The sequence below is a fragment of the Lichenostomus cassidix genome, chromosome 24 (genome assembly GCF_008360975.1).
Source record: "Lichenostomus cassidix isolate B80296 chromosome 24, HeHo_3.0, whole genome shotgun sequence".
In the NCBI taxonomy this organism is placed as follows: Eukaryota; Metazoa; Chordata; class Aves; order Passeriformes; family Meliphagidae; genus Lichenostomus; species Lichenostomus cassidix.
The window spans coordinates 2,028,860-2,049,615 of NC_139504.1; the positions used below are offsets into that span (position 1 = coordinate 2,028,860).

The following is a 20,756-nucleotide window of genomic DNA, read 5'->3' on the forward strand; positions in this document are numbered from 1 at the left end:
TTCTCCCCCCTCCACTTAAGATCTTTTCTTCCCCCTCCCTATGCTTGAATGGCAAATCGTTCCCATCTCCAGATGAATTCCTCCATTCCTGCCAGGTGCAGCTTTAGCTGTGCTGCAGAACCCAGGGGATCCAAAGGAAGATCTCACATCCCACTGCAGATGTTTCATGGTTCTGTTCAGTGCCAAAGGCAGCTAATGCTTTCCCAAGTCAGCTCCCTCTCCTTTTTTCAGGCTGGTAAAGAGACAGATTGTTATAAATTAAAGATGGCACATTCTGGGATAGGGTCAGAATTGACAGAACATGGTTCTGAGTGAGGGTTAGCATGGGGCTGGTGATAATTCAGCTTAAATTCTGCTAAAATGAAGCCAATGCTCCTATCAGGGGGTAGTGGCATCCAGCTCCCCCTCCACCCCGCTCCAGCCAAGGATCTGAATTTTGGGATGATTTTGCCTTGCAGATAATCTCACCTGGAGGCTGCTCTGTGCAGGATTGCTGTCCAGCTGGCTGTTTGACTTCTAACCATCAGCTGGTTTTCCATCTCCATTATCCTTTGGAGCCCAAATTCAAATCCTGGCTTTATTATCACAGAATGGTTTGGGTCAAAAGAGACCTTAAATCTCACCTTGTTCCACCCCCTGCCACAGGCAGGGACACCTTCCACTGTCCCAGGCTGCTCCAAGCCCTGTCCAACCTCACCTTGGACACTTGCAGGGATCCAGGGGCAGCCACAGCTTCTCTGGGCACTCTGTGCCAGGACCTGCCCACCCTCACAGGGAAGGATTTTTTCCCAATATCCCATCTCTCCCTGCCCTCTGGCAGTGGGAAGCCAGTCCCCCTGGTCCTGGCACTCCAGACCCTTGGAAAAGGTGAAGCAAAGGCTTCACCCACACAGGCAGAGAGGTCAAACACCTTCCCTGGCTCAGAGCTGATCCAGATTTAACCTCATTTTGCTCTACTCCCCCAGCCCAGGGATCCATGCATTCCCTCCCTGCACACCTGGCAGGCTGTGCCTCAATTCACCTCCTCCCAGGCTGCTCCAACACCTAACAGGAGATGGAGATAAAGCAGGAGTGAAAGCAGGGCTGTTCCCTGGCTGGGCCAGCTCCTCCTCCCCACGGAGAATCCCAGAGTCCTTCCCTTCCCTGCAGAGCCTTTGGGCTCCCTGATGAATGCACCCATTGAGCTGCCTGGTATTCAACACAGCTCCGGCTCCAAATCACGACACAAATGATTTTTTTTGGATGCCTCGAGCCACCGGTAAAAGTTTCCCTTGTTTTCATCTTCCCAGCCCCTGCAGAATGCTCCTCTCCTGCCAACCTAGCCAGAAAAACAGGAAAGACCAGAAAAATCACCTAAAAAATGGGTGTCACAGCACTCACAGACACCCTTCCACACCAGATTTGCTGAATCCACAGGAATATCATTGACACCTGGAGACTGAAAGGAGAAATAAAGGCAGGCTGGACTTACTTTGGCTACACCTATATACTATTTGTCCCTGAAACATTCTGGAAGATTCATAAATAGCACAAGTTCAGGCTGGTTTGGAAAATTGTTCCAAAAGGAAACAATTTTGAGGGAGTAAAAATAGGCCCCTTGAGCTTTTTCACCAGCCTAGGCACTGGGCTGGTTCCTCTCATGCCTATGATTTTCTAGTTCCAAATAGATTGCCACTTCTAAATGTTCACCTTTTAAATTTAGTTGAAAGAACAGGAAAAGAAACTGAAAAAAAAAGAAAAAAAATCCCTACAGACCAAAACAAGCCTTGATTCGATAAGAAACCCTTCAGATTTTTTACTAGCTGAGAAAAATCAACAGAATTATTTCGACTGAGCCACAAGCACTTTCTTAATTATTAAGCTTTTAGGAGCTGCCTGTAAACCACAGAAACCATTATTCACACAGGTCAGGCTTTGTATCCCTGACCTGGGAAACCTTGCAGAAGGCAGAATTTAAGACTTCCTGAAAATTATGTCAAGCCCAGGTTTTCTGAGGGCTCCTCACAGTCACTGGAATGACTTCAACTTCACCCCAAGAGCTGCAGATGCCACAGGGGGGTTTGCTCTGGAGCTCTCTCCATGCTGAGGTTGATGTTTCACGAGATTGTTGGAAAATACACCAGTTTAAAAATTTTGGATAACTTTAGCCAAAGAGTTCTGTTTGTCTTTACCCTGGGAAAAGGAATTTTAGGTTTCTCTCCAGGGCATTGTTCTACCAGGTGAGGTCTGGTGGACTCAACATATCAACAGACTGGAGGAACCCAAAAGATAAAGAGCTATCAGCAGAACATCAGCAGACAGCAGTGGCTATCTACAAACAGCTACCTGCAGCAGGGCTGAAGACATCTGGTCCAGAACGGACTGATAGGAAAACTGAAGAATGAAAAATCTAATTAACATCATAGGTGAGGAGATTCAGATCCAATGGGAAACTGAATACTAGGGATTTGCTCAGCTCTGCACCAATGAACACTGACCCAATCCATTTCTATGTATTTTAACTGCATAAAATACCTGAAGAATCAAGTAAAATCATGTGTGATGGAATGATTCTCTCTGCACAGCCAGGCTGTGTGTGGATGAGATGATTTCTGTGGTACATCCTGGCCAGAACAACATCCTGGCAGATAATAAAGTAATGCCTTGACTCTCTGACATTAAAATGTTGTTGGAGGGATTTTGTTTTTCCCGCAGTTTTGGTGACGAGATGACAGCATCAGCTCCAGTTTGTGAAGCAATCTTGAGGCTGTTTCCATGTAAAGTTTGGGGATGTGGGAAGGACAGATGGGCTGGGGCCTGAGGTTTGCTCACCCAGCTCTGGGTGGGTTGGACACAGCAAGGTCACTGTAGTGTCCAAGCCCTGGGGGTGGAATTGGGCAGGGAAGGAGGTGGGGAGGAGAATTTGGGTGGACAGGAGGCTCTGCAGGGTGACATCAGCCCTGCTGCCATGGGCTGGGCTGGATTGAAGGCAGGCATGGGGCTGGGTGGGCCTGGGGGGAATTTTGGGGAAAATCTGCCCAAAATTCCACGCTGCAGGTTGGGGATGAAATGCTCCAAGAGCCTCCAAAGCAGCCCTGGAGCAAGCAGAGAGCCAGGGAGGCAAACCCTAGAATCCCACAATGGTTTGGGTTAGAAAAGACTTTTCTAGTCCAACTCCCTTCCACTCCACCAAGCTGCTCCAAGCCTCATCCAAAATATTTGGGCAACATCCAGAACTCCACTAATTTAAAGGCAGCACCTATAAACCAGGAGTAAATTTTAATTGTAGTTTTTTTTTAACCATTATTGCCTTCAAAGTGGGTTTGCCCAGTGAGAAAAGAAATTAAAACATGTAGGTGTGAGCAAGCTGGCTTCCCTTGCAGAAATCAGAAAGCAGAGAGTTCATGACTATAATCTGAGAGGAGCTTTTTTGCTGAACATAATAGGTTTGTGACCTCAGTGGTTTTAAGTAGAGGAAGGGAAAAAAAATAAAGCAGGAGAAACTTGCAGTTTGGGTCAAAAAGTAATTGGCTCTTGGGAGAGTTTTCAGGAAAAAAATCCAAATATAAATAAAACTGGGTCAACTTAATATTTTCACTGATTTAAAACAGCATTCTGTTTCACTTTGATTCATTCTTTTCATTTGGTAGTTTATTCTTTTAATTTAGTAGAACATTTTATTCTCTTAATTTGGTCACTTCTTGAAAATCCTGCATACAAAAAGAAGGGTCAAAAGGGTTTATTTTGAAAAATGTCAAAGCAAAACATTTCTACATCAAAAAAGAAAAAAAAAAAAAGACATCTTTCTGGCTAAAATGTACTTGCCAAATGAGCCTGGTATTTGTGAGTCATTTCTCCACCACGTTTTGAATTTACTATTTGTCAGAAAGAAAAAAGAGAAGTTAAATCTTGCTCTTAATGAGAGCACGTATATGTTGGGTTCACATAAACAAACTCGTGAAGAAGAAAAGGGATTGGAAAGATCTTCCACTTACTGTGCATTTCTTTCAGCATCTGTCCCTGCACAAATTGGGTGTAAAATAGAGGCACACAGATAAAATCCAGACACAGCCACCCCCCTTTCTCCCTTCCTACACATATTTCCCCATCAAGACCTGGGGAGCCACAAGCCAGCCCGTGGAGAAAAGCAATTTAAGTAATATATTTCACCAAATATGCTTTTAGGGTTATTTAAAATTCAGAGTGGGGCATGGTGAGTGGGATTGTTCAGGAAGAAAAACCACTGGCAGTGCTGGCATCTCCCTTCCAAGCATCAGCAGGATCTTCATCCATGGGATTTTTCCCTCCTTTCCTTTACATTGCCCCAAAAGGCCCTTTTATTTCAGGGAAGTTTTCTCCTCCTGCAAATGATTTTCAAGATTTCAATAGGATGCCTGAATAGGCTTACCTAAAACAGAAGCTAGATAAAATTAGGAGAAAAAAAAGCAGTTGGATTTATTAAAGGCCTTCAAGATGCATTTAGGGCAGACAGAGCCTAGTGGAGAGGCCACACCCAAAATGGACAGCGAGTCATGAGTTTTTTGTACTTTATAAGTTCTGTACATTATCATATGGAGGTTTAATCCTCCAATTACACCTTCAGCTGATTATGTCAATTACTCCAAGTTTTCCCCCCATTCACTGTTGTTCACATATTTTAGGTCTCTGAGGCAGCAAAGTGTCCTTGATTTCCAACTTAGAGGGATTGTTTTGTCTAAAGATGTTGGGAGCAGCAGCTTTAGCACTCTATATGGAGTCCAGAGCCACACACTGAAACTACAGCTACACGAAAAATACAGAAGCTAAAATCCTAGGCAGCAAATAAAACCAGCACAGATTGCCCAGAGAAGCTGTGGCTGCCTCTGGATCCCTGGAAGTGTCCAAGCCAAACCTGGAGCCACCTGATTTAGCAGGAAGTTCCCTGCCCATGGCAGGGCATTGGAAGGAGATGATCCTTCAGTTCCCTTCCAACTCAAACCATTCAGAGATTCTGGGATTAAACTTTCCAATTAGCTAAATGAAAGAAATAAATGGTGAGTGTCCACCTTGGTCTCTTCCCCTGGGGTCAAAGGATTTCCTGAAGTCTTTGCTTCTGAAGAAGGACAAAAAATAATGGTAAAAGCAACAACAACAACTAAGGTCCAACTATCAGCGTGGAAAATGTAAGCATCTCCAGCTCGTAGAATGAATGAAGCACAAGTTTTTACGGCTGTCATCTCCAAATGACTGCGGGCAGCTGCAGGATGAGATCAGCATCTCCCTGCTCTCTGCATGGGAGAGCTGCAGCCCCACATTCCAGGGTGTAAAATGGACTTGCTGCTCCATTCCCGTTCCCTGTGCACCCATCCCTCTGCATTTCTGGGGACACTGTGCTCACATTCACCCCCAGGAATACCCAACATCTTCCCACAAACCCCAAGGCACACAGGATGGCAAAGCCTCCAGTTCCCCAGGCTGGGATTTGCCCCTGGGATTTATAGGCACCAGTCTGAACACTCCAGAAAAACAACCCTGGGACGATTGAACATTAAATGCAGAGCTGTAGTTACAGTCTGGGGTAATGCTGGAGTTCCTGAGCTGTGCTTTGCTCCATGGTTCTACAGAACTTCTCCCCTTCAGGCCAAACTGCAAAATCCCTGCTAGGACAGCTCAAAAAATGTCCATTAAACCACTTTTCCAAGGGAAGATAGTGCTTTCATTTGACTGGAAAAAGCTCACGAAAAGCATCCGATTTCCTTGAAAGTGTTTGACTTGTTTTATTGGAAAATAAAAATATTACTGGAAAATAAAAAGACCAAAACCTGAAAATTGAGAAATACCATTTTGAGCAGTGGATGATAATAAAGTTTTGGTCAGCAATCCTTTATTTTTATTACCCAAAAAGTGTTAACACTTCTCTTTCTTCCCCGAATGCATCACAAATGAGCATTTTTCTGGGACAGGCAGCATTTTCACTTTGTATTCAGGCATCTCTGTAAGAGCAGACACACTGGAGATTGTGTTTTTATCTGCCTGGACAAGGATCCAAGTGCAATCCTTGAGCATGGCTGTGTCCATGAGACCTCCAGAGTGTCCCAAGGACAGTTTGTCCCCACAGAACATCTCAGTTGTGCTCCTGGAGGACATGCTGAGAGGCAGCACCAGACCTGGGGGCTGACACCCTGCAGAACAGCTCTTTAAAGCTTCTTATTTAAACCTTCCTTGGGTTTGTCCCACACCTCCTGCCTGCAGGTTGGGCAGAAAACAGCAAAGGAGGGAGGATGAGAGCTCTGTGCCTCCAGAGATGTCACCCTGCCCCCTTCCTGCCCCCTCTGCCCTCACCTCCACTAACCCACCACATCCCAGAAACACAAAACTTCGCTCCAAATCCCCTTCCTAGCGTTCTGCTGGGAGACAGGAGCCTCTCCTCACTGAGATTGACTCAACCACCCACATTTGCAGCGTTAATGGCCTAAAAGCTTTAGATTTAGCTGTTCTGAAAAGCAATTTCCACCTCCCCATGCTCCCCCAACTCAAGCAGCCCTTTGGTCTCCACTGAATAATTCATGGCGTTTCCCAAGGTTGTTGTTTTTCTTCTTGCCATGAAGGCAGGCTATGAATACACCTGCTTGTTCTTGATTTCTCCAATGAATAATCCTGAATTATCCATGAAATGCTAAATGGCACCATGATCTCATCAGGCATTAACCATGCATGAGACAAGCTTAGCAACCAGGCAAAACACAGCAGCCCAGGCTGGAGACCACTTCAGACAGGGATGGACTTTCCAAGCACTTAACAAGGCAACAAACAAGAATATCTTTCCTGGAGATAAGGACATCAGCACCAGGAGAGATCAAAGGGGCTGGGCTGGGGCTGGGGCTGCATCTGCAGTGCTCTGGGATTTCACTCCCACCCTGACAAGCTTCATCAGACTTGGTTAAAACCTATTTTTCTCTTTTCTTTTCTCTTTAATTCTTAAATTTTTCCTTCTCCTTCTTGCTGTTTGTCCCCTCTTCCCCCTTTCTGGGGGGGAAACCTGCTGCAGTAGAAGTATCTGCAGGGGCAAGACTACCATGTCCAGTCAATGTCTTTTCAAGGGCATCATGAGCAGAAAGAGCCTCGATTTGAGGCAATTTTTTAGTTGAGAGTCAACTAGCAGAAAATTCTGATCACTGGCTTGGGGGTATTGAGAAAAAACCCAACTAAAGACCTTTATCACAAGGTCTGCCTTTCCCCTCACTATTCCAAAGGAAAAACAGCCCAAGGGAAATCTGGGGGGATTGCTGTGGCAGTGTGTGATTTTGCAGGGAGCTGTGCTGGAGCTGGGAGTGGAGCAGAGACCTGCAGGTGCAGGAAAATCACATTTCACCAGTGAGAAACCCAGCAGCCCCAAACCCACCCTGAGAGCTGCCCCAGTCCCTGCTGGCTCCCTCCGGAGCAAGGGGGGAGTGAGATGCTCTTCAAGTTACACTTCCATAGAATCCTGGAATGGTTTGGATTGGAAAGGATCTTAAACCCAATTCCAGCCCCTGCTCTGGGCTGGGACACCTTCCACCATCCCAGGGTGCTCCAATTCCTGTCCAGCCTGGGGTGGCACAGCCACAGCTTCTCTGAGCACCCTGTGCCAGGGCCTCAGCACCCTCATAGGGAACAATTCCTTCCCAATATCCCATCTAACCCACTCTGTAAGCTTGATGCCATTCCCTCTTGTCCTGGCACCCCAGGCCCTTGTTAGCAATCTCTCTCTATCTTCCTTGTTGGCTCCTGCAGGCACTGCAAGGCCACAATGAGGTGGCCAAACCCCAAAGCTTCTCTCCAGGCTGAACAATCCCAACTCTCAGCCTTTCCTCCTAGCAGAGCTTCTCCATCCCTCTGCTCATCCTCCTCCAGCAGCTCCAGCTCCTTCCTGTGCTGGGACCCCTGAGCTGGAAACAGCTCTGCAGATGGGGGGCACTGGCAAAGCCACAGCACTGGGGAAACTGAGGCATGGAGAGAGTCAGACTTCCCCAAACCAGCAGCAAACCCCACAGCAAGGTCAGGTGCTCCAGCTGCAGTGATCTGAGGTTTCATTTAATCACAACCCCCTTTCTCCCCTCCACTCCAGGAGCCTGCTGTGCTTCATTCCCCTCCTGATCAAAGCCAGCATGAGCTGTAAAATAAGGATGGTTTACAGTTATCTAATCATCAGCTTTCCAGTCCCTAGACACTCTGGAGCCAAAGGTTTGAGTCCCACCAGGATTCACAATGTTGTTTTGCTTTAGGAAGTTCCCTTCTGAGGAGAGATTTAAACCCCAGCTCTGTACTGGGGAGATGCTTCCTCAGAGGGATCAGCCTGGCCCTAAATTCTATGTTTTCCTACACTATTTGAGGTCCACAACCTCCATCCTCTGCTCAGACATCCTTATTTGCATGGGAAAAGGCTGCCAGACTAACATTTCAGCAGGTCCTGATCCTGCTGTCCCATGCTCCATGGGCTGACCCAGTGGCTTGCACAACACTTCTGGATCAGGAAGAAATGGAGTGATTAATGCTGAAGAAAACACTCCAGGAAGTTATCACGAGAAAGTGACTGCATGAAGAAGGACTTTCAGTAACTTCTACAGCTCAGCCTTACTCAGGTTAACCCCACTGTACCAGGAAACCTTTGGACATATCCTGCTCTTCCTGAGCTAGGAATTCAATCCCGTTTACAGCTGTGCTAAGGAACTCCAAGGAAATGCAGAAAGCTGGAGCAGTAAGCATGGCCCTAAAGGCACAAGCACACCCGTAAAGACCCAGTCACAAACCAGACATCCTCCTTTCCCATTTTTCTGCTGCCTGGGCTTGTGGAGATCCCTAAGGTAAGACTCAGGGAGTTTTTTCACACCTCAGAACTTTGTCACACAGCCAACCTCTGCCCTGGCACCCTTTGGACAAACCTAGCAGACTCTTCATACAGACCCAGTCACTTCCTGAGACCAAAAAAGGTTTCCAGGCTTGGAGAAAAGGAGAAAAAAGGCTGTGAATTCCCCTTTCTCCTACCTGCTCCCTCTTCAGAGCAGGGAGAAGGACTGTGTGCTATTTGCACAGCACCCTCACAGGGGCTTTGATGTCTTTGAAGCCTCCAGCTGATACTTCAGAGCCTCACTAAGCTCCCATTGATCCAGAATACAATCAGAGGGGAAAACCCCCAGCCAGCAGGATGTTTTTCAGTCTGAACTCATTGCTCCTTGTCCTACCCATCAAACACTGCAATATTGTGCAGAAACATCTTACATATTCCAGGCAATTCAGAGTAACTCTCGGTGCTAAAACACACACAACCAGTTTTTGCGTAAAGCAGAATATCCAGGGAACCAATTCAACACGTGCTTCTTGCTGGATCCTGCTCATCCCTGGCAAGGAGCCGACCAATTCAGGGAGGAATGTAGTTCATTTTGTCCTGACGGATGTCAGAAAGAACAGACAGAGCCTCTTCACTGCCCAAATCTCATCTCACAGCGTCATCACTGATTTCAAAGTGTCCTCTGAGCTGGCAGAGGAATCAGAGTCAGACCTGAGCTTGGACACTTGTGTGTGACACATGCTGGGCTGGCTCAGCTCAAATTATATTCCTAAATACAGTCTGCATTTAAAACACTGCAGACACAGTCATCCAAGACAGTAAGTAGAGGGAACTGGGAATGATGTGAATTCTCAAAAGTAAATGGAAAAAAAAATAGCAGGAGAGTAAATGAAGCAACAAAATGCAGATGGTAAGGGAAGCTGTAAGAGGGCAGCGAGGGCTGGCTAAGGATACAGCTGGGATTTGGAGGATGATGAGGCAGAAGGAGAGGAGCAGAGGGAGTTCAAGGGGTCCAGGTCAGAGGGACACAATGAGTGGATTTAAGGGAACAGAGCTGATGCAAGTCCCATGCTTTGGGCTCAGGGGAAGGTCTGATTCATACCCACATCAAGTCATTTTCCCAGGTTAGCCCGAGGTCTCGGGAAGCAGGCTGGCCAGCAATCCTGGAGTGCCTTTCTGGGAAGGGAGACTGGGCACAGTCTGCATTCAGAGTTTACCTGCATTGGCTCATCTCCAGAGCCAGCTCTGTCCCAGCCTCAGACACAACCCAAACACTGTGCACAGCCAGGGAGGTGCATTTATGGGCTGGATATTCCTGGGGACGACTGGAGCTGATAGTTACAGGCTTGAAAACCAGTTTGTAAGAGCAAGCTGGGCCAGGAAGACAACACAAAATGGAAAGTAACCCACCTAAGAAAGCAAATTGCAGAGCTGAGCAGTGGCTGGGCGGCCAGGAGGACACAGGGGTGGTAAAACTGCAGTGGGATAGGATCCAGTAAATAGCTTTCCAATGGCTTGGGCATTTATTGTAGGTTGTCCAGAGATTTTTCCAGCCAAACCACTGTGCCTAATGTCCTTTGGATATTTGTGCCTAGGTGTTATTGTTATTTTACCATGGTTTTATCATCATCATCTAATAAAGAGTGGGATTCCTTTTTGGCATCCCTCACTCCTGCCTGCTCACTTGGGTCCTTGGATTGTTTTCCAAGCTCACTGCTTACCAAACACGAGGACAACAGGAGAGGCAGCTGATCCCAGACTTCCAACCCAATCCCAAGGCCATGCAGCCCTGGGCATGAAATCCATCCTGATCCCAAACTTCCAACCCAATCCCATGGCCACGCAGCCCTGGGCATGAAATCCATCCCCGTGAGTTCAGTGGGCAGGGGTTAAGCAGCTGCAGCAAAATCAAGTGCTGTGGTTTCTCGGAGCATTCAAGGAGCTGCAGCTCCCACAGGGAATGAGAGCAGCATGGAAAAGGCTGTGTCCATGCAGTGCCCAGCCATGGAGATGTGTTGGCAAGGTCAGAACCCAAACACACCACACTGCCAGCCTGGAGGGGGGAAGGAAGCTCCCTTTTGGGGCGCTGCAGGGGAACAGAGGGGAAGAGGCGCTGCCCCACTCCAGGGCAGGACAGCAGGGATAAAACATCTCCCTTCTCCCAGACTCCTGCTGCAAGCAAGGCGGAAGCAACATTGCAGAAACCTCAGGATTTCTTACCCTGCACCAACCACCCTCACCATGGAATCCACTGCATCCCTCCTCCAAAGGATGCTCCAGCATGGAAATAAGATAGAAATAATCTCTCTCCAGAGACAACAGATCCCAGGGCAGGAGCAGGGAATGCATCTTCCCCTCCAAACCCCTCCTCCTTCCCCCACCCAATGGCTTGCAAGGAGCCTTAAAAATGCCAAATTCCAGTATATTCCATTACACCATATAATCTCAGTTTAAGGCTCCCAAGCATGCCTTTAATTTAAGCTTAATAAAGCTGTTATTGTCCACTCATTAATGACTGCTTATTAAAACCATATTTATTGCATATGGTGCTGAGAGATCTCGCAGAGAGCCTGGGGCAGCAATCCCTCCCTCCAGCCCGTGGTGTTTAACGAGAGATCCATGTGCAGGGGCTGGGAATTCCCAGCAAACGTGTTTCTAATAAGCACTTGTCCCAGCTGAGGTGCTGTGCACATACCTGTGGGTGCAGCCTCACGAGATGCAAATGAAATGCAGATTTAGGAGCTGTGGTTTTGCAGTGTTGGTGTTGCTTTGGGACAGGATGAAAACGCATTACAGGGTGACACCTAACAAAAAAAGCAAAAAAAAAAAAGGAACAAATCAGGGTTATATTAATTAATAGCGGTTTTAAAGATATTTAGTGGGGTTGGTGGGCAGCATCCAGACCCTCCTGCATCCTCCCTGCTGCCCAGCACTGCCCCCAAATCAAACACTGGGACCAAAGGCCTGAAAATTAATTTTCTCTTGAGGTTGACAGACTTGCTGAGATCCCGAGATAATATCAATACCAGAAGAAAAACCCTGTGCAAACACCAAGCCTTTTGCTTCCCATAGCCCAAGGATAAGAAATAATCTGATATTGGTGTGAGGCAAGCCAGCATCACTCAGGTTTGTGAGCAGGATTTGCAGAAAGCAAAAGCCTCCTGCATCCCAGAAATTGCATTTTCAAGTCCATGTCTACAGCCTGGAGACTCCTGATTTGGGTGCTGTAATCCCAATTATTGAAATATGAAGAGTCTTAGTCACACTGCAGATAAGGAAAGTCTCCATGGAGAAGAGGGAAGGTGGGGTTACCAGGAATCTGCCAGGAAAGGCATCTCAGCTTGGCACTCACCCTCTGCTCTGTGCCCTGAGCCATCAGAGGGCAATCAGTCCCCAACAGAACTGTCTGGGCTTCACAGGAAATTTAAAGATACTTTGGGCTCCCCAGCCACACCAGTTCCCTGTGTGAGAGGATGTTTGTCCTTCTATGGGATCATTTTCCCTATCAAATAACGAAGTCTCGGATGCACAACCCATCGACCCCCACCTGCAGCACTTGACCCACCCAATCCCTCACCCAGGGTTGTTTGCTCAGCTCCACGAGCCTCTCTGGATCTTACAGTGGGGGCTTTTTCAGCTCTGACTTTTGGAACATTCAAAACCACTTCCCCCTCCTTCTCGTTCCTTGTTTTCCCTCAGAGCAGCTTAGCCAGAAGTTGGGGGCAGGAGGGGAAACACTGCCAGAAAAGCTCCTAACAACCCTCTTTGGAGACAGGGTTTATACACTCAGCTGTCCCTTGTAAACTAAGCCCTATGTGAGATTTTTTTCCCCCAAACCTTTCAATCCCCTTCCTTGCCCTCACCCCTCCTGCTTTGCTCATGCTGCAAATATGCAGAAGAAAAAAAAAAATACTTGGGTACAAGAATGTCCTTTTGTACTGCAGGAGAGAGGGGCAAGAGGAAAAATAAAACAACTTAGACTGCAAAGAGGCAGTGGGGAAGCATCAGCATTGCCATGGCTGTCCTTTCCTGCAGGGCTCCAGCAAGATTTTGTGGATGGAGAAATACCTCTCTTCCAGACCAAAGTGCCCCAGACCACAGTGTGGCTAAAAACCACCATGGCAACATCACCCCCACGGTCTGTAAGTGGAAGTGACAGCACAGAGAGGTTGTGCTGGGATTGTTTTCCTGAAGTCTGTGGCCTGGGGAGGTTCAAATATTGCTTGAGCAGACAAGGTCAAGGTCTACACACGGAGCAATCCTTGGTGGGCACTACTGATCCTGGGAGGGAGCAGGAAATGGGAGGTGGGCAATGCTTTTTCATGGAAGTGTGGTGTTAACTGGGTGGGATCTCCCTGATTTCACCTGGAGGAGGAACCCATCCTGCTGGCATATCTCTCCAAGCCCCTTGGTGTACAGGACCTGATGTGGTCCAAATCCTTTGGGAAAGGGAAACACAAAGCACTTTCTGGCTTGGAGCAGGATTAAAAAACCTCAGCGAGCAGGATTCACTCTGTTGTGGTGAGAACAGTATGTCAGCACAGCGAGGCTCTGGGGTGAAGGATTCCCAGCTCTGCCTGGGCCAAGATCCCAGTGCAGAAAAGAGGGTCTTGGAAAAGCACATCCCTGCTGAGCACGTGTGTTGGGAGAAGAAATTCCAGCTAATCTCAGCAAGCCAGGAGCTGTCACCTCCCGGGCGGCAATGGCAGCAGGGCCTGGCCGGGAAGCTGGCAGCAGCAGGCATTACTCAGAGCATCCCCAGCACAGCCCCAGGATGAGCTCAGGAACAGCTCAGGGCTGGCTGACGCTGTCCCTGGAGCCATCACGTCATGGGAAGGCACTGGCACTGGCAGGGCAGGTGGCAGTGTCTGCAGGCCGGGGTCCTGCCGCGCTCGGCCTGCTGACATGGTGATGGACGAGCGCCGTGACTGCAGGCCTGGGCTGGAGCTTTGCTCTGACTGCATGGAAATGTTAGACACAGCGAGCTGGCTGCTGCCCAGAGGCACTGCTGCCACACAGATGGATGCTCCGGAGGGAAGGAGGAGCCAGGAGACATTCCCAGGCAGCTGGACATGGCGAGGAGAACTGGACTGCTTTCCTGGGTAAGGTAGTGGTAAGAAAAGAGCTCCTGCATTCCAAAAAGGCTCTTTCCAAGGTGACTGTGCAAGGAGGACCCCAGGGGTCACCATCCTTTGGGATCAAGGTGCAAAAGCAGCAGGACTCATGCCTTCCCGAGTTGTGCTGCTCTTGGTGCCAACCAAGAGGGAAAATCCTTTAACATTCAGCAGGCAGGAGAGGGTGAGGTTAGATTTCAGGAAAAGGTTCTTCCCCCAGAGGGTGCTGGGCACTGCCCAGGCTCCCCACGGAATGGGCACAGCCTGAGGCTGCCAGAGCTGCAGGAGTGTTTGGATAATTCTCCCAGGGGTGCACAGGGTGGGATTGCTGGGGTGTCTGTGCAGGGCAGGAGCTGGATGGATGATCCTTGTGGTCCTTCCCAACTTGGGATATTCTATGACTCCATGAACATCCCATGAATCTGAGGTAACATTCAAGACAGGAAAGGTCAGGAGATTTCTGCTCTCAGAGCCCTGACAGCTCCCTGAGGCTCTTTCCAAACCCCCTCCATCCCTTTACTGAGGCCAAACCCGAGGAGGGTCTTGTTTTTATTAAAATGTTTTACATCTTTTACAACCTCCCTGCCAGCTGGATGGCTGCACTCTCAGGGCAATTATATGCATCATCTAAAAATCATCTAAAATGAAAGGGCTTCGTTTAATTAGGTTATTTAAATGACACGTTTGATGGAAAAAGCCAAGCAGACTTAGCAGGATATTTAATGCTCACGTTAGTTTGCATGAGTACAAAACATTATCTGAAAGCCTTGGAAATGAAGGGCAACATTGCTGGTGACTTCAGAGGCTGTGGAGCAGATGGTGGCAAAGAAAGGATCAGAGAGATGACACAGGAGCTGCCAGGAGAGAGTGGCACTGCTGCCATTCTGGAAGTTTCCAAAGGAATTCTCCCTTTGCTCACAAACCTGTGGTTTTTCTCCCCTACAGAAATAGTCCTGCCCACAAGTTTAAACTGTTTTTTCCTCCTGCTTTTCTCCTGATTTCCTCTATGTGGAAAAGAAAGCACAAAGATGTTTTAAAAATGGAAAATACCTTCCCTTCAGGAAACCAAACCTCAAAGCACATCTGCCGTTGAAAAACAAGAAAACTGGGATTTTGTACCAAACCCGAGAGGTGTAGTTCTGGTTCTTTCAACTCCTAAATCCCAAATTTGAGAAGTCTAAACCTAAGTGGAGATTTTAGGGCTATTTTAGAGTCATGACAGAAAATAATTCCAATTTCATTGCCTTCTAAAATACACACACTGCAGGTGCCAGAGGCAGAGGAGGCACAGGGTGGAAGGTGCAATCTCAGGCATCACACCAAACATTTAAAAAAAACCGAACAAAAAACAACCAAACTACTACTACTACTAAAAAAAAAATAAAAATCCCAACACAACCTCCCCCTCCACTTTGCACAGACAAGCTGCATTCAACCTTTTCAGATGGTGTTATCTCCATTCTGCTAGAAAACACATAGCTGGGACAGCTTCTCTTTCTGCATAGACAGTGATCAGTGCTGAGAGTTAAAAGCCAATTCCTAAATGCCATATTCAATATTTTCCCTACTGAAACCAAGAACAGCAAATACAACAGCTGGAAAAAAAAAAGAATACAGAGAATTGTCCCTGGGAAACAGGAAAGACACACCTATTAGACTTAAATGAGGAATTACTGGGAAACTTTTAGATTTCACTGACTGTGTAAAGTGTTTTGAAACATCCTTTTCCACAGTTTCTCAGGAAGAATGAGACATGGACCTTTCATGCTTTCCTGGATGTAACTCCAAGTTATCCCCAGGAGAGATGCAGCACCTCAGAGTCAGTCCTGGCCACAGCTGCTCCCAGCAGGCAGCAGAAGGCAGCAGGGACCCTGTGACACTCCTGTCCTGCAGCCCTGTGCTGAGGAGCAGAAAGGCCTTGCAAAGTGAGGGTCTTGTCTCCCTTCTAAAACCCTTGCTCACTTCTGTTACTTTGGCTAACAAGAAAAACATCCTGGGAATGATTCAGCTAAACTAGAGGTGAAAAGTTACAAAGTTGTAAAACAATTAGCAGAACAAATAAGTGCTCAAAGTGGGGCTGTGGTTGGTTATATCTGATTCCTGCTCCTATCGTGGTCTGTGGTGGTTGGTTAAGCACATTTGTTGTGCCTCAAAAGCATGGAAACTCCTAATAAACTAACACTTTAAGAACCCTGGATTTTTGCAATAAAGTGTCTTTGCCATACCATCATGGAGAATCCCATGTTTAATGCCTCAGCCCTGTGCCCAGGGCAGGGAGCATCACAAGGAGCAGCTCCATGGCTTTTCCCTCTGCCCCTTCCAGTCCAGAAGTGGCCAAAACTCAGCAAGTGAGTCATCAGCCCTGGAAAGGCTCGTGCTGCTGAGCTCTTGGCTCTTCCATGACACAAACACTTGGCTCTTGGCTTTGCTCTCTCTTTAAACCACAGATCCACAACCCTGTCCCTCTGCTCCGAGCTCTCTCCTCGTGTCACACACACACTCCTCAGTCCCCAGCACTTCAGGACAAAATAGCCCACGAGGCTGAAGGAGTAAAAGCAGAGTTGCCTCTCGAAGCTGCAGGAGCTGAGCTTAAATCCTGGCACTTCTTGAGGCTTGAAAAGTTTTGTAAGGGAAAAAGCTTTCGCTCGTTGGGAGGGTAGCAGGGAGAGTAATTCCCTGGCGTTTTCCTGGCCATGGGCAGTCTAGATCTGTGGGAATAGCCTCTAAAATAGGTAGGAAAGGGGTGCTGGAGGCTGGGAGAGCAAGTGAAATGGAGAATATTGCACACAGGTAATCCCCTTGGACAGGGAAGGGAAAGGGTGCAGGCACAGTGAGCCCTTGGGATGCAAATGGCTCCAGGATTTGCCCATCCAGGGGTGCATTTTGGCACCTGATGGCTGCTGGGGTTGGGCTGGAAGCACAGCTCAGTGACATGGAGATTCCAGGCACAGCACTCTCCCTCTGTGAAGACATTCAGATCCTCACCAGCACATCTTTCAGAAATAATAATTTTCATTACGAGGCCTATAGTGACAGGACAAGGGGAAATGGCCTTAAAGTGAAGGAGGGGAGGTTTACATTAGAGAGTAGGAAGAAATTCTTCCCCATGAGGGTGGTGAGGCCCTGGCACAGGTTGCCCTGAGAGGCTGTGGACTCCCCACCCCTGGAATGGTTCAAGACCAGGTTGGACAGGGCTTGGAGCACCCTGGGATACCTGAAGGTGTTTAGCAGGGGTTGGAACGAGATGAGCTGTGAGATCCCTTCCAACCAAACCATTCTGGGGTTCCATGATTATCCTGATTAGATGCTCAGCCCACCTCACCCTGCCCACCCTGCTGCAGTTTCTAACCCCAATCCCTACCCTGACAACAATTCCCTAACTCCAGTTGTGCTGGATTTCTCTCCAGCACTGGCAGTCCCTCTGTGAGAGCTCAGCAGGATCTGTAAGGGCTGTGCTTTCACACACAGCACAGCTCTGAGCAAAGACAAAGTGCTTCCAGCGGGTTCAGGTGAGTCCAACACATTTCCAAACCTGGCCATGGCTTGGATCTGCACTTGGGGAGGTCTGTGGGCTCTTTTCCTCAAAGAGCCCTGGAAAAAAAAAAAGAAAGTCTGAGAAATTTACTGAGCTTGGCTTGGTATGTGGTTGTGCATCAGAGCTGGGTAAATGAAGATCTCAGAAAAAGCTTGGTTTGGCTCAAGCCAGAACAAACTTTTTCCAAAAATGAATAAAGAAACTGAAAACCAGATCTCCAAATAGCTTCAGTCCTTTTCCTGCTGTTTCCAAAACTCCACTTCTTCTGGTGAATTAACTTTTTGGACCTCCTACAATGAAAGCCACTTCCGAATCCAAACAGGGCAACCCAGAGCACTTTCAAATAAACACTCCCCTTGTGTATATTTGAATCTTTCATCATGCACGAAGTTTTGTGTAGGACTTATTTGTATTTGTAAACTTTGAGATAAAGGTACTCTGAGAGTTTACTTCTATGTAACATCACACATCCAAATAAACTGCAGCACAAATCCCAGCCAGACCTGTTTACCTTTCCCCCTAATTTCATTCTTGAATTCTTATCTCTCCCTAAACCACCAGCAACAAAGCCAACAAAGAAAATTGAACACAAACAACCTTGTTCACTTGATTCCAGGCTGCAAAAAGCTCGAGGATTCAATCTACAAAGCCAGCCAGAAGATTCCAAAAATGACTGTCGAATTGGCAGCAGCAAGAGATTAATCACTTTTAATGATACTTAACATTCCCACCTCAAATTAATTTAGGTCTTCACGAACCATTTGATTTCAAAATGGGTGAAGAAAATTGGCAGCAAAATGCACCACAAAAATGGGACTGCTGGGATCAGTGCAACCCTGAGTGTGACCCCTGTTCCCTCACGTGCTTCAAAACATGCTGGCAGACTGATGGAACATTGTTTGGAGATGGAAAAAATCCCCCAAAATCACCAAATGGAGATGAGAGAAGGCAAACTGTGTCCTTTTCTCCCCACACCATAACAGACAGTATGAGATGCACTAGGGAGGAAGCCCATCAAGTCTCTAAACTTTTCAGTCCAGCATCCCCTGAAAACCCAGATGTGACCAAAAGCATCCCCAAAGTTGTACCCAGCAATAATTTCACCTCTCAGCAACAAAATAGGGAACTTGGATTTTTTGTCTGACAACTGGCCCAGGACACAGTGCACGTGCAGAACAATTTCTCAGCACAGAGGATGTGATTTCCATTATTTCCACCCCACCCAGGCTCCTACCAGATGGTTTTTAGGGAAAACTCATGGGGTGCAGTCAATGACAGCCTTCCTAAGCAAAAGGGATGCTGCATCTCCTGCTGCAATAGATTCCCTTTCTGTTCAATAGTGGAGCAAGCAAAAACAATAACCACATTCCTTCAAAAAACTCCTCAAAGAGTTTTCTTGTGAATTGTAAGTCCAGAAAATCATTTGTGTGGGTTTATTTTATCAAAACCATCCCACTTCCTATGTCAATAATGGGCCATTATCCATTACATGATATTTCTGGCTTGTAACTTGATGTCTTGCCCGTGTTTCTTTGCACTGGAATAAAAAATGTCTTGTCTGTGAAGAACTGCTCAGATAATCTGAATTTTGCAGTTGTTGGCAGCTCAGAAATTGGTGGGTTTTTTCCCTTTTCTTCACAATTTCTTGTTGACTGGTTTAAGAAAACATCCTTGCCCTCAGTTACCTATTCTCTCCAGCAAAGCAAACTCCTGATATTCCACATCCCAGACAAGTCTCCATGAATTGCAGCAGAAACCACAGCCCTCCACATTTGCAGCCATTTCAGAAGATTGTCAGCAAGGAATAAAACCAGGGACTTATCACATTCCCAGAGTGGTTTGCAAACACCTTGAACCAGGCTGGATCCAAGGTCTGACCCTGTCTCAAGAGACCACTTCCTTCCTTCTTGGATACACAAACCAGCAGTGATTTCCCACAAATCAGGGTTACAGAAATGTGGGACTCAACAAGAAGAGGGAAGACATGCCCAGCTGAGTTCCTTTCCTAAGGAAGCACCAAAAGCAGGACCAGATTATAAATTTTCCTGATTGTTTTGAATTTGGAAGAAGGAACAATTACTCCCCCTAGAACCCTAGTTTTTCTGCCTCAGTTTCCAGTTGGAGGGAGAAGTTAGGGCTCTTGTGTTTATTTCTCAGCTCTCCAGATGCAATTCCAGTGCTACACTAAGTGAAAACAGATGAACTGAATCCATTAACCTCTTTGGGACACTGTCTCCAAACATGCTGGAAGTCAACATCCTTGAAGGAGCATCTGATTCCCTGAAAGGTGAGGTTATTCCTAATGAATCTCTCCAGGGGAGCTGGGAAAGGGAGGCGAAATTTTTGCACATGCAACTGAAAATCCTGGAGATGGCTTTTGGCTGCGCCGTGCTAATAAATAAGGACTAATTTTTGAGAGCATAACTCATGCTGGTGGGAGATAAGAAAGGAATGCAAGTTCCCTCCGAGAGCAGCCCAGGAGAGAGTTATCCTCCAGGATCAGAGCAGGAATGGAGTCAACAGCAGAGGCCAGTCGCCAATAATAAATCCAGCCTTGCAGAGCAGACCCCAAATGGCAGATTCCCACCCGTCAGGCAGCGGGAGGGCAGGAGAAGAGCCAAACTCTCCTCGTGGAGCAAGGGTTTGGTGTTTGCAACACAAACTCCATTTGAACAGCAGGCCCTTTATGTCAGATTGGTGGGGAATGTGCTCCTCCAAGGGGAGATGACAGCAGACAGCAGTGGTTCTGCCAGGAGTGTGTCTGTGGCACTCCTGTCCAGGGAATCCTCAGCAGGAGGGAGTCAGGTCTGAGTGGTTTCACCCTCCAGGGTGTCCCAGGCTGCCCAAGACTTCTCCATACTCCAGAGAAACAAACCTGCTTCCCTCTGCTCCTGCTCTGCCTTCTCCTCATTGATTGAGGGATGGAGGTTCAACCAGCACCTCAGGAATTACAGGTCACCTCCATCATCCTGTGGATTTAAAATCCCCATCTCTGAATGTTCAGTTGTTTAGAAACTCTAGATAACATCCATTAACCTTCTTGCCCTTACCTTCATGCTCTGGCTGCCTACACTTTCCCCTCAGACTTTCACCAGAGGAAGGTTTCCACCACAACTTCACAGAACCATAAAACCCTGGAGTGGTTTGGGTTGGAAGGGACCCTCCTGCCATGGGCAGGGACCCTGCATGGCCCTGTTTGTCCCACCTCACTCAGCTGTACCAAGGTGAAATCCCACACCACAGGATATCCCAGGATTGATCAATTGATTTTTAGTTGGGAATCCTGACCTAAATTGTGTAACTCTAGCCTAAAACTTGGAAA

At 47.4% G+C, this 20,756-nt stretch overlaps 1 long non-coding RNA gene across 2 annotated transcripts; it reads right to left on the reverse strand.

Annotated features, from left to right (window-relative positions):
- Positions 1–221: 221 nt before the first annotated feature.
- LOC146427467 (uncharacterized) lies at positions 222–13,865 on the reverse strand. Of its 2 annotated transcripts, none has more exons than XR_014856426.1 (3): positions 13,475–13,865; positions 11,481–11,589; positions 222–549 (listed from the first exon to the last, which is right to left on the reverse strand). It is a non-coding gene; the product is annotated as an uncharacterized LOC146427467 (long non-coding RNA). The 2 variants fall into 2 exon arrangements; XR_014856427.1 differs by lacking the exon at positions 222–549 and adding an exon at positions 5,813–6,140.
- Between the last annotated feature and the right edge of the window lie 6,891 nt (positions 13,866–20,756).